The following is a 17,526-nucleotide window of genomic DNA, read 5'->3' on the forward strand; positions in this document are numbered from 1 at the left end:
GAGTTTAGGATTAGCAAAGTTTTGTTCCATTTGTATAGGGTACTGAGGCCACAGCTGTAGAGCTGTGTGGTTTTGGTCCCTTTATATAAGAATGCATTTAGTAGTATTGGAGAAGTCTAATGGGGATTTAACAGGCTAATTCTTGGGATGAGAAGATTGACCTTTTGAGAGAGTTTAAACCTGGATTTATATTCTTTGGCATTTTGAAGAATAAGGGGTGATCTTATTGAAATAAAGGTCCCAAGGTGACTTGACAGGGTAGATGTCATGATATTTTCATAAGTGTTGAGCCTTGAATGAGGGGAATAGTTTTAAAACAGGGGTTTGGTCATTTAAAACCAAAGAATATAAAAATTTCTTCTCACAGAAAGGAGTGAATCTCTAGAATTCTCTGTCCCAGTGAGATGTGGAGACTATATCATTCAAGGAACTTAAAATGGAGTTTGATATATTTTTGACAGATAAAGCAATTGAGGACTATGAGAATCTGGCACAGAGGAGGATGAGGCCTCGCATAGAGTAACCATTTTCAAAATCAATGATGGGGGAGAATGGTCTACCCCTGTAACTATTGTTTTGTGTTCTCGTGTTTGCTTTCTAATGCTTGCCTGATTTTAAAATTTGTCTTTTTAAATATTTAAATTCCATGGCCTGACCCCTCCCCAAATCTGTCTTCCTGCTGTTCGGTAGGAGATAACTGTGCCACTGTGAATCTGACTTTTTAATTACCGCACCAATAGAAGCATTGCATTTCACTGCCTGAGCTCTGGGTTTTGGAATTCTTTCCCTGAATTAATTTTGTAACCTTACTCTCCTCCATGTGGATAGTCATTAAACCCTACTTTTTTTGAATCAAATTCTTAATTACTTGTGCCAATTTGTGACTGTCAAATGTTGTTTGATAATGCTCCTTCAAGATAATTTGAGATACTTAATTTGATTAAATATGTTGTATTAATAATTGGTTAGTCACATAAAATGGTGCTTTCATTTGAATGTTGCAATTATGATGAGACCAAAGAATAATGAATAGTTACAGTTGGAAGAATTTTATTCATACTGGAAAAAATGGTTTAACTACATAACACCTCATAGGCCTGATTTTATTCTCACAATCAATGAATATGTTGTAAAAAAATCACTCCCTACTCTGTACATAGTTTTCTTCTTTCGATTGTTCTTTCTTTCCTCTCCTTTCTATAAATGTACACCTCATAAATATTTGGAGATTTGTGACAAATATGCTTATATGATATATGTACAGTACCTGAAATACATCTTGTGGAAATGTTTGATGAAATTCAATAAAAAATAAATTACAAAAAAAAAGTTTATTGTCAAAATTTTTGTTTCATCATAGGTGCTTTCTTGTCACTAGATCACATAATCATCAGCTGGAAAATAAAACAGAATTAAATAAATTGTGGATAGTTGGTTAAAAAAACAAGTTTGTAACGTGTACATATATTAATTAGGGATGTGACTGCTTCAACTTTGTTTATAAATTAAATATAATAGAACATAGAACTATGAAGCACCAGAACAGTTTCTTTGGCTCACAATGTTTGGCCAAGCCAATTAAATTAGTAGTCAAATGACCAACTAAACTAATCTCTTCTACCAACACAATATCCATATCTTTTCATTTTCCTCACATTCATATGCCTACATATAGGTCTCTTAAAAGTCCTGAAAATTGCCCCAACTCACTTTAAGTGCATGACCTCTGGTATTAGACATTGCAACAACAAAACAACACTGTCTGTCTACTCTGTCCATGCTTCTCGTAATCTTATAAAATGCCATCAGATCTGTCCTCAGCCTCTGCCGCTCCAGAGAAAACTATAGTTCGTCCAACCTCTTATTATAACACATGCCCTCTAATCCAGGCATCATCCTGGTAAACTTTCTCTGCAGCCTCTCCAAAGCCTCAACATCCTTCCTATCATGGGGTGACCAGAACTGTATGCAATACTCCAGATGTGGTTAAACTAGTTTTATAAAGCTGCAATGTAACTTCCTGACGTTGTCTTGAGGCAAGCATGGCATTTGATTTCTTAACCACCTATAAAGCCACTTACAGGGAACTATGAACTTGAACCCCAAGATTCCTCTGTACATCAACACTTTTAATGTTTTTGCCCTTAACAGTGTACTGTCTCGTTACATTTGAACTACCAAGGTGCAATATTTCGCCGTCACTATGTGCAACTGATCTATATCCTGCTGTATTCATTGCCAGTCTTGTACACCACCACCAATCTTCGCATCATCTGCAAACTTTCTAACCCACCCATCTGCATTTTTATCCATGCCATTTATATACATCACAAACAGTAGAGGTCCCTGTACAGATCCCTGTAGAACACCACTAATCACAGACCTCTGACTAGACTAAGTTCCTTCAGCCGCTATCCTTTGTCTTCCAGTTCTGAATCCAAACAGTCAATTCACCATGGATCCCATGCATCTTAATCTTCTGGATGAGCCTCCAATTAGGGACTTCGTCAAATGCCTTACTAAAATCCATGTAGACAATATCCACAGCCCTACCTTCATCAAGCATCCTCATTACCTCAATCTAGTTAGTAAGCAAAACCTGCCCTGCACAAAGCCAAGCTAGCTCTCCCTAATTAGGCAATGGTTTTCCAAATGCTCATAATTCCTATCCCTAAGAATTCTTTCCAGTAACTTCCCTTCCACTAACATGACACTCACCAATGTATAGTTTCCAGAATTATCCATGGTTCCCTTCTTGAATAACAGAATAACATTAGCTAATCACTACTCTTCTGGGACATCGCCTGTGGCTAGAGAGGACTCAATGATATTGGTCAAGGCCCAGCAATCTCTTCTCTTGCCTCTCTCAATAACCTGGGGTTTATTCAATCAGGTCCTGGGGCTTTATGCACCTTAATGCTCTTTAAATGACCCAACGCTACCTCCGCCAACAGCAGCTTCCCAGAATTCTCTGTCCTACACCATTTTTTCCAAGTTGTTCCCAGGTGAAGCCCATACCCGATGATCCTTCCTCTCTTAGGGACGAGATCTTTAGAGTTTCTGTAGCACTGGGTTTTTATGGGATGCACAACCTTCCTCCTTTCTCAGCTGGGCTTGGGACCTTCCATGGTAAAGTTCTTTCTGACCGGAATATCTCTGTCCAGTACTCTGAGCAATTGGTCTTTAACCACCCTCAACATGAGTGGATTTACTCAAAAACAGCTATTTCCAATCAACTTTCCCTTGGTCCAACCTAATGCTCTTGTAATGTGCTCTGCTTGAATTTAATACTCTCCTGCAATGTCAATACTTATCCTTTTCTATAGTTATCTTAAACCTTAAGGAGTTGTGGTCACAGTACCCTAACTGCTCTCCCACTGAAAGGTCAGTCACCTGGCAAGGCTCATTACCCAAACCCAGGTCCAGTACAGTCCCTCTTCTTGTTGGACTATCTACATATTGTTTTAAGAAATCCTCCTGGCTGCACCTAACAAATTTTGCCTCAAATATACATCTTGCATTAAAAATGTCCCAGTTTATATTAGGGAAGTTGAAGTTCCTCATGACAACAACTCTATTATTTTTACACCTTTCCTTAATCTGCCTGCATATTTATTCCTCAGTGCCCTGGTGGCTACTGGGGCGGTGGGATCTGTAGTAAAATCCCATCAGAGTGATTGCACAGACTCAGAAGACCCCTCTAAGTCCCCTCTGAATGCAGCTATGATATTGTTCCTGATTAGTATTGAAAATCCCCCACCTCTTTTATCTCCCTATCTTTTCTGAAACATCAAAACCATGGGACATTAAGCACCCATCCCTGTCCCCCTCTCAACCAGGGCTCCATGATGGACACAACAAAATAGTTCCATGTACTGATCCACTGTCGAAGTTCATCACCTTTATCCATAATACTCCTAACATTAAAATACACACACTTCAAGCTGTCCACAAGAAGAGTTTGTTTCATGTAATCACAAAACTCCTGGTTATTAGACATTTTGAAGTTCAAGCAGAGAAGGCAAAGGAGGAAGAAAATTTGTTCTCAGCTTTGAGAACAGAGGAATCTATCCAAAATGTATCAAGGAGTTTTCTGACAGTAATACGAGTCTTTTGTTTGCATTTTGAAGGAAATTTTGGCACTGAGGGAGCTAAAGTTCAAAGTAAAATTGATTATCAGAGTAAATACATGGCACCACATGCAACCCTGTGATCCTTTTTCTGCGAGCATAATTAGCAAATCTATAGAACAATAACTTAAACTATGAAAATGCAGATGATAAATAAATAGCAATAAATAACAAGCATGAAATAACAAGAGCCCTTAAATATCTGTAGTTATCCCCTTTTATTCAAGGACCTGATGCTTGAGAAGTGGAAACTGTTCTTGAACCTGGTGGTATGAATCTTGTGGCACCTGTACCTTCTACCTGATGGCGGCAGTGAGGTAAGAGCAAGGCCTGGGTGGAGAGGACTTCTGATGATGGATGCTGATTTTTCGACAGCAATGTTTCATGTTGATTAAATGCAGATCTGTGTCTGTGAGCTATATAAATATAGTACTTTAAATGAAGAACAGTAATCTTAATGTGCTTCTGAGGTGTAGTTTCAAACAGAATTTGAGGAAAAGGTCTAAGCATTACTAAAGAGGGAGCTGTTAATAGAGTTGGAGAGGAAAGAGGTGGAGAGGCAGAGAGATTTAGGGAGGAAATTTCAGACCTTGGGCTCCTATTAAGTCAAGGCATATGCAGTAATGGTGCAATTGAATTTACAATGATAAAGAGATCAGAATTGAAGAAGCATAGGTATCTTGAAGGGTCACATGCTGAGAAGATTACTGAGTTACTGAGAGACAAGACTGTGAAGAGATGTACAAAATCAGTGAGAGAATTTTAAAATCAAGGCATTGCTTAGCCAGGAGCCAATTTCTGCCAATATGCAGAAAGGTGATGAATGACTGAGAGTTAGTGCAAATTTTTAAAAAAAGGTATTAATGTTGGATAAACTCAAGCTTACAGAAGGTACAGGAGAGTGGGCAGCATCAGAATAGACATACCAAAAGATAACAAAGATTGGACGGAAGTTCATAAACAGTGGGAGCGGTAGAGTCAGGTACAGAGCGGGAATTAAGCATTTTTAATGATAATTCTCTTGTCTGGAGCTCATTGTGGGGTGAAATATAATACCAAGGTGCAAGTTGCTCTGCGTAGATTTAGAGTGTTGTTAAGGATGAGGACCAGGAAGTGGAAAAGTATTTGTGAAGCACATTAGTGAACTATATACTGCAGGATGCAAACCTTACAAGCCCAATTATGCTGAAGCTATAGAAAAGCCATTACAATTAGTCTGATGACTTTGTCAGATTAAATGTTGGAACCAAACAGAATGGTGGCAGAATGAAGTTGTTATAAGACAGGCTTTAGGAAGAAGGAAAGTAGATCTTCCAAAGTAAATTATACATTGATGAGAAATCAATAGAGAAAGACAGAGTAATCTGTGAATTTTGATGATGAATCTCAGGATGAAGACTTTCCCCAATGTAAGGCTTGTAAAGAATCTTGTTTTCTTGTGTATTTGATAACATGACGCAGGCAATATGAAATAATGATCCCCAGCTGAATGAAAGGTATTGCATAGGAATATAAACAGGATCACGGTTTGTAACAATTTATATCACAGGTACATAAGAACTGAAAGCAGGAGTGGACCATTTGGCCACTTGTTCCTCCACTGCATCCAACAAGATCATGGCTGGTTTTATTAATTTTTCTGCACTGAAGATATATCCCCTCATATCTAACCACCTTTGTATTGAATTTACTCATAGTCATCGCAAGCATTTGTCCATAATAGCATTGGTAGAAGTGACCACCGCACAGTATTTTGAGACTAAATCCTGTCTCCAGATTGAAGAAACCCTCCACTGTGTTGTGTGGTGCTGCCACCATACTAAATGGGATAGACTTCAAACAGTCCAAGACAAGGCAAGTATGAGATGCTGTGGGCCATCAGCAGCAGCAGAATTGTACTCAATTACAATCTGTAACCTCATGGTCCAGCATATCTCCCACTCTAACATTACCACCAGGCCAGGGGATCAACCCTGGTTCAATGAGAGTGCAGGAGGGCATGCCGAGAACAACACCAGGCATACCTCAATGAGGTGTCACACTGGTGAAGCCACAGTACAGGACTATTTGCATGCCAAACACTATAAGCAGCAAGTAATAGAGCTAAGTGGTCCCACAAACAACGGATCAGATCTAAACTCTGTAGCCCTGCCACATCCAGCTGTGAATGGTGGTGGACAATCAAACAACTGACAGTGTGTTCCCTCGGACCTTGAAGGAGATTAGTGTTGAAATTGCGGGGGCCCTGGCAGAAATATTTAAAATGTCGCTGTCTACGGGTGAAGTGCCGGAGGATTGGAGAGTGACTCATGTTGTTCCGTTGTTTAAAAAAGGATCGAAAAGTAATCCGGGAAATTATAGGCCAGTGAGTTTAACGTCAGTAGTAGGTAAGTTATTGGAGGGAGTACTAAGAGACAGAATCTGCAAGCATTTGGATAGACAGGGACTTATTAGGGAGAGGCAACATGGCTTTGTGCGTGGTAGGTCATGTTTGACCAATCTGTTGGAGTTTTTTGAGGAGGTTACCAGGAAAGTGGATGAAGGGAAAGCAGTGGATATTGTCTACATGGACTTCAGTAAGGCCTTTGACAAGGTCCTGCATGGGAGGCTAGTTAGGAAAATTCAGTCGCTAGGTATACATGGAGAGGTGGTAAATTGGATTAGACATTGGCTCGATGGAAGAAGCCGGAGAGTGGTGGTAGAGAATTGCTTCTCTGAGTGGAGGCCTGTGACTAGTGGTGTGCCACAGGGATCAGTGCTGGGTCCATTGTTATTTGTCATCTATATCAATGATCTGGATGATAATGTGGTAAATTGGATCAGCAAGTTTGCTGATGATACAAAGATTGGAGGTGTAGTAGACAGTGAGGAAGGTTTTCAGAGCCTGCAGAGGGACTTGGACCAGCTGGAAAAATGGGCTGAAAAATGGCAGATGGAGTTTAATACTGACAAGTGTGAGGTATTGCACGTTGGAAGGACAAACCAATGTAGAACATACAGGGTTAATGGTAAGGCACTGAGGAGTGCAGTGGAACAGAGGGATCTGGGAATACAGATACAAAATTCCCTAAAAGTGTCGTCACAGGTAGATAGGGTCGTAAAGAGAGCTTTTGGTACATTGGCCTTTATTAATCAAAGTATTGAGTATAAGAGCTGGAATGTTATGATGAGGTTGTATAAGACATTGGTGAGGCCGAATCTGGAGTATTGTGTTCAGTTTTGGTCACCAAATTACAGGAAGGATATAAATAAGGTTGAAAGAGTGCAGAGAAGGTTTACAAGGATGTTGCCGGGACTTGAGAAACTCAGTTACAGAGGAAGGTTGAATAGGTTAGGACTTTATTCCCTGGAGTGTAGAAGAATGAGGGGAGATTTGATAGAGGTATATAAAATTATGATGGGTATAGATAGAGTGAATGCAAGCAGGCTTTTTCCACTGAGGCAAGGGGAGAAAAAAACCAGAGGACATGGGTTAAGGGTGAGGGGGGAAAAGTTTAAAGGGAACATTAGTGGGGGCTTCTTCACACAGAGAGTGGTGGGAGTATGGAATGAGCTGCCAGATGAGGTGATAAATGTGGGTTCTTTTTTAACATTTAAGAATAAATTGGACAGATACATGGATGGGAGGTGTATGGAGGGATATGGTCCGTGTGCAGGTCAGTGGGACTAGGCAGAAAATGGTTCGGCACAGCCAAGAAGGGCCAAAGGGCCTGTTTCTGTGCTGTAGTTTCTATGGTTCTATGGTTCTAACTCACTGGAGGAGGAGGCTCCACAAATATTCCCATCCTCAGTGATAGAGGAGCCCAGCACACCTCGGCAAAAGATAGGGCTGAGGCATTTGAAACAATCTTCAGTCAGAAATGCTGAGTAGATGATCCAGCGCGGCCTCCTCCAGAATTCACCAGCATCCCAGATGTCAGTATGCAACCAATCTGATTCGCTCCATGTGATTTTAAAAAAGGCAGAAAGCACTGGATACTGCGAAGGCTATGGGCCCAGACAAAATCCCAGCAATAGTCCTGGACCTGTGCTCCAGAACTTGTCATGCCACTCACCAAGCTGTTCGAGTACAACTGCAACACTGGCATCTACCCGGCAATCTGGGAAATTGCCCAGGTATGTCCTGTAGACAAGAAAAGGACAAGTCCAACCCATCCAATTACTACACTATCAGCCTACTCTCAATCATCAGCAAAGTATTTGAAGGGGTTATCAACTGTGCCACCATAAAGCACCTACTCAGTAATAACCTGCTTGTTGATGCCCAGTTTAGGTTTCATCAAGGCCACTCAGCTCCTGACCTCATCATCTCCTTGGCCCAAGCATGGACCAAAGAGCTAAATACAGGAGGTGAGGTGAGAATGATGGCCCTCGACATCAAGGCAGCATTTGACTGAGTAGGGCATCACGGTGCCCTAGCTAAAATGGAGTCATTGGGAATTAGGGGGAAAACCTTGGCTGGTTGGAATAGTACTTGACACAAAGGAAAATGGTTGTGGTGGTTGGAAAACAATCATATCATTCTCAGGACATCACTGTAGGAGTTCCTCAGGGAAGTGTCCTAGGATCAACCATCTTCAGCTGCTTCATCAATGACCTTCCTTCTGTCATAAGGTCAGAAGTGGGGATGTTTGCAGATGACTGCACAATGTTCGACACCATTCATGACTCCTCAGTAGTGAGGCAGTTCATGTCCAAATGCAGCAGGACCTAGGCAATATCCAGGCTTGGGCTGACAAGTGGCAAGCAATATTTGAGTCATGCAAGTGCCAGGCAATGACTATCTCCAACAAGAGAGGCTCTAACCATCATCCCTTGACATTCAGTGGCATCACCATCACTGAATCCCCTACTATCAGCATCCTGGGGGTTAGTTACCATTGACAGGAAACTGAACTGATCTAGCCATATAAACCCCATGGCTACCACAGCAGGTCAAAGGCTAGGAATTCTGCAGCATGTAACTCATCTCCTGACTCCTCAGAGCCTGTCCACCATCTACAAGGCTCAGGTCAGGAGTGTAGTGGAATACTCGCCACTCCCCTGGATGAGTGCAGCTCCATCAACACTCAAGAAGCTTGACACCATCCAGTACAAGGCAGCCCACTTGATTGGCACCCCTTCCAAAAGCATTCAATCCCTCAGTCATCCATGAACAGTTGCAGCAGGGGGTACTATCTACAAGATGCACTGCAACAACACACCAATGTTTCAAAGGTGGAACTTTCCAGACACATGACCACTACCATCTAGAAGGACGAGAACAACAGATACCTGGGAACACCACTACTTGCAAATCCCCCACCATCCTGACTTAGGAATATATCGCTGTTCCTTTATTGTCGCTGGGTCAAAACGTGGAATTCCCTCCCTAACAGCACTATGGGTGTACCTACACCTCAGGGGTTGCAGCTCATCAACACCTTCTCAAAGGCAACTAGGGTTGGGCAATAAACGCTGGTTTAGCTGGTGATGCTCATATCCCATAAATGAATAAATTTAAAAAAGTCATAACATTTTGAGTGGAGAAATCCAAACATTTCCTAACTCTGGATGAAGAAAAGCTTCCAGGCTTCGATGGTTGATCCCTCATTTTGGGTTCTAAGTACTCCAGACAGGGCATCCTCATCTTAGCATCTATTCTGTCAATGCCTGAGACATTTTTCAAAGTTTCACTGTGATCACCTGCAAAATTCAAGAAGAAATAGATCTACTCTGCTTCATTGCTCTTCATAGAACAAATAATCAAGAATTAATCTGGTGACCTATGATTCCCTTTGCTGAAATTATGTAGGGGCCTATATTGTTCTGGCCATTCATGGTAGGGTCAAATATAATGTCACTAAGACCATAAGACATAGGAGTAGAATTAGGCCATCCGGCCCATTCAATCATGGCTGATCCTCTTTTTTAAATCTCCTTCTTAACCTCTGTTCCCACCCTTCTCCCCATAACCTTTGATGCCATGCCCAATCAAGAACCTATTAATCTCTGCCTTAAATACACCCAACGACTTGGGCTCCACAGCTGCATGCGGCAACAAATTCCACAAATTCACCACCCTTTGGCTAAAGAAATTTCTCTGTATCTCTGTTTTGAAAGGGTGCCCCTCTCTCCTGAGGCTGTGCCCTCTTGTCCTAGACTCTCCCATTATGGGAAGCATCCTTTCCACATCTACTCTATCTAGGCCTTTCAACATTTGAAAGGTTTCAATGAGATCCCCCCTCATCTTTCTGAATTCCAGTGAGTACAAGCCCAGAGCCATCAAACGTTCCTCGTATGATAACCCTTTAATTCCTGGAATCATCCTTGTGAACCTCCTCTGGACCTTCTCCAATGCCAGCATATCTATTCTAAGACAAGGGGCCCAAAACTGTTCACAATACTCAAGGTGAGGACTCACCAGTGCCTTATAAAGCCTCAGCATCACAACCTTGCTCTTGTATTCTAGATCTCTTGTAATGAATGCTAACATGGCATTTGCCTTCCTCACCACCATCTCAACCTGCAAGTTAACCTTCAGAGTGTTCTGCACAAGGTCTCCCAAGTCCCTCTGCATCTCAGATTCCTGGATTTTCTCCCCATTTAGAAAATAATCTGCACATTTATTTCTACTGCCAATGTGCATGACCATGCATTTTCTAACGTGGTATTTTATTTGCCACTCTCCTGCCCATTCTCCTAATCTGTCTAAGTCCTTCTGCATCCTACCTGTTTCCTCAACATTACCTGCCCTCCACTAATCTTCATATCATCTGCAGACTTGGCAACAAAGCCATCTATTCCATCATCTAAATCATTTATATACAGCATAAAAAGAAGTGGTCCCAAAACCGAGCCCTGCGGAACACCACTAGTCACTGGCAGCCAACCAGAAAAGGATCTTTTTTTTTCCCACTTGCTGCCTCCTACCAATCATCCAATGTTCTAACCATGTTAGTAACTTTCCTGTAATACCATGAGCTCTTAACTTGGTAAGCAGCCTCGTGAGTGGCACCTTGTCAAAGGCCTTCTGAAAGTCCAAATATACACCATCCACTGCATCCCCTTTATCCATCCTACCTGTAATCTCTTCAAAGAATTCCAACAGGCAGGATATTCCCTGAATGAAACCATGCTGACTTTGTACTATCTTGTCCTGTGTCACCAAGTACTCCATCAACTCATCCTTAACAATTGACTCTAATATCTTCCCAACCACTGAGGTCACGCTAACTGGTCTATAATTTCCTTTTTGCTGCCTTCCTCCTTTCTTAAAGAATGGAATAACATTTGCAATTTTCCAGTCCTCTGGCACTAGGCCAGAGTCAAATGATTTTTGAAAGGTCATTTCCAATGCCACCACAATCTCTAATGCTACCTCTTTCAGAACCTAGGGTGCAGTTGCTTTGGTCCAGCTGACTTGTGTATCTTTAGGTCTTTCAGCTTTGTGAGCATCTTCTCCCTTGTAATAGTAACTGCACTCACTTCCCTTCCTTCACACACTACAACATCAGGCATACTGATAATGTCTTCCACAGTGAAGACTGATGCAAAGTACTCATTTAGTTCCATCAACCATCTCCTTGCCCCCCTTTATTATTTCTCCTGCCTTATTTTCTAGCAGTCCTATATTCATTTTCATTTCTCTTTTATTTTTAACATACTTGGAAAAACTTTTACTATCCACTTTGGTATAATTTGCTAGCTTGTTTTCATATTTCATCCTTTCCTTTCTAAAGATCTTTTTGGTGGCTGTCTGTAGGTTCTTAAAAGCTTCCCAGTCCTCTACCTTCCCACTAATTTTTGCTTTGTTGTATACCCTTTCTTTTGCTTTTACAATAGCTTGACTTCCTTGTCGGCCACGCTTGTACTATTTTACCATTTGAGTATTTCTTCATTTTTGGAATACACATGTCCTGCACCTTCTTTATTTTTCCCAGAAACGCACTCCATTGCTGCTCTGCTGTCATCCCTACCAGCAGCTCCTTCCAATTTACTTTAGCCAATTCCTCTTTCATACCACTGTAATTTCCCTTATTCCACTGAAATACTGTTACATCTGATTTTACTTTCTCCTTATCAAATTTCAAGTTGAACTCAATTATATTGTGATCACTGGTTCCTAAGGGTTCTTTTACCTTAAGCTCCCTAATCACCTCCGGTTCATTACATAACACCCAATCCAGTATAGCTGATCCCCTAGAAGGCTCAACAACAAACTGCTCTAAAAAGATATTCTTAGGCATTCAACAAACTCACTCCCTTGAGATCTATTACCAACCTGATTTTCCCAATCGACCTGCATGATAAAATCTCCCTTGACTACCAGAACATTGCCCTTTTGACTTGCCTTTTCTACTTCCTGTTGTAACCTGTGGTCCACCTCCCAGCCACTTCTGGGAGGCCTGTAAAATATCCTTTTACCCTTGCAGTTTCTTAACTCAGCCCACCAAGTTTCAACATCTTCCAATCCTATGTCACATCTTTCTACTGATTTGATACCATTCTTTACCAGTAGAGCCTTACCACCCCCTCTGCCTATCGTCCTATCCCTCCAATATAACGTGTGACCTTGGACATTCAGCTCCCAACTACAACCATCCTTCAGCCAAGATTCAGTGATGGCCACAACATCATACCTGGCAATCTGTAATATTGCAGCAAGATCATCCACCTTATTACTTATACTATGTGCATTGAGATACAATACCTTGAGTACCATATTTGCTATCCTTTCTGTCTGTGTGTCCCTAATGATCTGATACTCAGCCTGTTGGCTGCAACTAAGTCCCATCACCTGCTTTTCCTTCCTGATAATCTAATTGTATGCTATCTTTACTTTTTTACTATCCGTCCTATCCTGAGTCCCTTTGCCCCGGTCCCCACTCTCTACCAAGTTAGTTTAAACACTCCCCAATAGCTCTAACAAACCTGCCCACAAGGATATTGGTCCCCCTCGGGTTCAGGTGCAACCTGTCACTTTTGAACAGGTCATACCTCCCCCCAGAAGATATCTCAATCATCCAAGAACCTGAAGCCCTGTTCCCTGCACCAACTTCTCAGCCATGCATTTATCTGTCAAATCATTCTGTTTCTACCCTCACTGGTGCATGGCACAGACAGCAATCCAGGAATTACTACTGGGGAAGTCCTTCTTCTCAGCTTTCTACCTTGCTCTCTCAATTCTCTTTTCAGGACCAAGACATCTGGCTGCTCCCCCACCCCGCCCCGCCAAATGTTGTGGACGCGATCTGAGACATCCTTGACCCTGGCACCGGCAGACAACATACCATCTGGGTGTCCCACTCAAAATCTCCTGTCTGTTTCCCTCACTATCGAGTCTCCTATCACTACCACTCCCTCCTTCTCTCTCTTTCCCTTTTGCACCACGGACCCATGCTTAGTGCCTGTAACCCGGTCGCCATGGCATTCTCCCATTTCTCTTGTACTAAGACACTGTTTCTCTTGTACTGTAATCATTCTGTAATGAGGACCAAGATGTTCTTTGCCTTCCTAACAACTTGCTGTACCTGCACATGAATGTCTTGCTATTTGTATATAAAGAGACGGGGTGTATAGGGTGTCATGGAGGGGTAGTACCTCTGGTGGGGGAACATGTCGCATCCTTTTCAGGGCGGTCAGTCCACCTTTGGTTTCCACCTGGCACTCAGCTCTCACCTGTGGCTCCCCGTAGCTGTTTGCATGTGACAGCGGCCACACCCCGGGCAACGGCTTCGACAAGCCGGCTAAACCAGGTGAGGGTAGCCGACGGGTCTCAAACCCTCGGTGAGTTAGAGAGTTGTCTATCTCAGCATGTGAAGACAGACTCCGGCGGATTGAGCGGACGAGACCAATGGAAGGTCCAACGGTCAAGAAGGCAGTCTCTGCAAGCGTCATGGAACGTGTAGAGCAGGACAAGACACAGAAGATGTCCTGGTCATCCACTGCGCCTAGTCCCATCTCCAGCCGTCTAGACTATGTCTTGCCACTGGACCCAGATGGGAATTGGGAAGAGAGAGTGAGGCTGACGCTGCGCAACTCTCCCTCACTTAAATCCAAATCACGCGCTAGTCTCGACACCATCATAATGGTGTCGAGGTCCTCATCGACGTCAACGATGGACGAACATCAACAACATATAAGGAGACACAGGTACCACTGAATATCAAAAACCTTCAATTGCAATTGCTATTAAAAAATACACCATGTACTGTACATAATTTATCTATTGAATGAGATAACTTCACCTTTTTCCCATATCCTATGACAACTATCATCTTCTTGTTTATTTACACTTGTTGTTTATAACCAAGCTGAAATCTCACTGCATCCTCATCCCAACCTGTACTCACTTTCAGCTCTGTATCATCAGTAAACACCCTATCTACCTGTGTAGTCATTTTCAAGGAGCTATGGATCTGCACCCCAAGATATCTTTGTACAGTAACACTGTTAATGGCCAGGTTAAACAGGGAGATAGCAACACTCACAACACGCTGGAGGAACTCAGCAGGTCGGGCAGCACCTGTGGAAAAGATTGGTCGACGTTCCGGGTTCCGGCCGGATGATGCCCGACCTGCTGAGTTCCTCCAGCGTGTTGTGAGAGTTGCTTTGACCCCAGCATCTGCAGATTATTTTGTGTAAACAGGGAGATGTTTCACTATTGAGGCATTAATGTGTTTATGTGCATTGGAAATACTAAATCTGGCAAAAAAAATGCTGGTGGATGTGGAAAAACTAGTTCCAACAGTTGGGCTTTTGGATTTAATTTATGTGAGTCCCCATAGAGGAAACGTGTTAGGGGGTGAATATTTAATTTGAGTATTTAAGTTGTTAGCTGCCAATAATATTTTGTCTAATTTAACACCACATGTGATTTCCCATAATCCTGTTATTGCCACCAAGGAGAGATTAAATCATAAAAGCAGTATAGAAGTTTCAAACTTTATTTGCAGCAACTGACATAAGACTTAAGAGTTTTGTTTCTCCTTTGTATCTAACCCCCCTCCCCATTATAAACAGAGAAGAAGGAATAATTTAGTTTTTATAATTGTACCCACCACCTCTCACTTTACACCAGCTTCCTTCCACTGGGGACTTGGACTTGTCTGCCAGTTTGAAAACCTAATATTTTTCCAAATGTTGGTTTTCACTTGGCCCAGAGCACACCTGTCTTAATTCTCTGTTTCATTTACAACTAATTCATTACCAACAAGAATTATAGGGTATTATTCATGATTTGATTAAAATGCATTTATGGAATAAGGTCCATTTGTTGCCTTTTGTCTAGTGCATTTCACAAAATGGATAATAAATTTTAAAGATCGATCTGTTTTCTACTGTTACCAATAAGACAAACAAAATATTTGCTTACAAACTTCGCTGTAGTTTTGATGTTCCTCTTGCCTTTTGGTTAGGTTTTATTTAAGCTGTGCTGGATTCTGTTCTACTCAGTGCAACAATAAATAGGTCTTACAGCAATTGAGAAAACTTGACCAGACGCCATACATTTTGCAATGTAGACTAATCAGTTTAGTCCAAGATTTAAACAGATGGTGTTTTCTTAAGACTATTTTGAACTTTTAATTTATTTCCACAGGTGCTTAATTCAGTTCACATAACAGGCAACCCTTTCACTATTTATACATGGAAATGAGAAGTGACTGTACTTAACGATTTTTAATCTTGAAATACAATCACTCATTTTGTGCTATTAACATGAGTTTGCATAAATTTATGGTAGTGTGCTCTTGAGCGTCATTTATATTGCAGGAATATGGCCTTTGTGGGCAATTTATCGAAGCAAGATAGCAAAGCAAGGCAAATTAATGTTTGGAATAGCAACATTTTACAACTTTAGTGAGCTGCTTTTAGTTGATATAGAAACAAGCACCAAAAGTCATTGGAATATCCACTGGCATTTCAAACCAAGGAAGCTGTCTCGAAGGTGTTTTGTTATTATGTGCACAAAAGTGAAAAACTACTAATTTGCCACTCACAATAAAATTTCATGTGGCAACATCTTATCTATTGGAGGGTCACTACTACAACACAGTTTTAAATTATAATATTTTCCATTGATTTAAATCACTAGGTTTGAAAAAAGGAAAATGCATCAAAATGGAAGCAAAGCTGATAATCCAGAGAGATAAGGTTTTATACTCGGTACAAATGTTGGAAGCGTGGCTTAGTGGAGGGAAATTAAATTTGCAAGTTAGAAACCTTACTCTGCACCCTCATTAGGTCTGTTCGGTTGTTTTTCAGCATTAACTTGTCCTTTTAGTCCACCAACTCCTCAATGAAAATTGCTTGAAAATCTCTGAAATGACTGCTGCTCATTGTGTTTCCTCTGCTGACCTCTGATCATAATAGACAATGTAGCACTGAGAACCACAGAATCCTTGCAGCTTCTGACAATAGCCAACAGCCAGAGTTACTCTGAATATAATTTGCCTTGAAAACAAAAGTATGAACTTGCAGCAGTTTTATTTCTTGATCTGTCTAATGAAGAGTTTGCTTTGTTGATGTAGTGTACCTCTTGTGGAAATTGGTCAAACTCCATCTTCCCTGGAACACACTGGTACAATTCCACACTGCCATCACAGAGACGCCATCATCCTCACATCAGCCATTACTGAGGGGTTTGGTGCTGCCTGGTTTAGAGAGTATGCATTATGATCAGAGATTAAGGGAGCTAGGGCTTTACTCTTTGGAGAGATGGAGGATGAGAGGAGACATGATACAGGTATACAAGATGTTAAGAGGAATAGATAGAGTGGATAGCCAGCTCCTCTTTCCCAGGGCACCTCTGCTCAATACAAGAGGACATGGCTTTAAGGTAAGGGGTGGGAAGTTCAAGGGGGATATTAGAGGAAGGTTTTTTACTCAGAGAGTGGTTGGTGCATGGAATGCACTGCCTGAGTCAGTGGTGGAGGCAGATACACTAGTGAAGTTTAAGAGACTACTAGATAGGTATATGGAGGAATTAAAGGTGGGGGGTTTTATGGGTTTAAGGGTCAGCACAACGTTGTGGGCCAAAGGGCCTGTACTGTGCTGTACTATCTTATGTTCTATGTTAACATCCTCTCTCAGTATACAGAAACTACAGCGAACTGTCAGGTCAACAGAAAAAGCCATTGGCTGCTGTCTACCTTCACTGCAGGACTTGTATGTGTCCAAGACAATGAAGTAGGCAGGAAAAATCATTGCAGACACCACTCACCCTGCAAACTATCTTTTCCAAAAACTCCCTTCTGAAAAGTTCTATAGGGCTATTAAAACAAAAACATCTTATAAATTTCTTCCCCCAGGCAATTAATCTGATCAACTATTCTAGTTAGGGCTCCCCTCTCTCTCCATCTATTACCTGAGCCACTGTACAGCATTTTAAACACTTTAAGCTAATGCTGTTTAC

Source organism: Mobula hypostoma, chromosome 6 (assembly GCF_963921235.1).
Source record: "Mobula hypostoma chromosome 6, sMobHyp1.1, whole genome shotgun sequence".
Lineage (NCBI taxonomy): Eukaryota > Metazoa > Chordata > Chondrichthyes > Myliobatiformes > Myliobatidae > Mobula > Mobula hypostoma.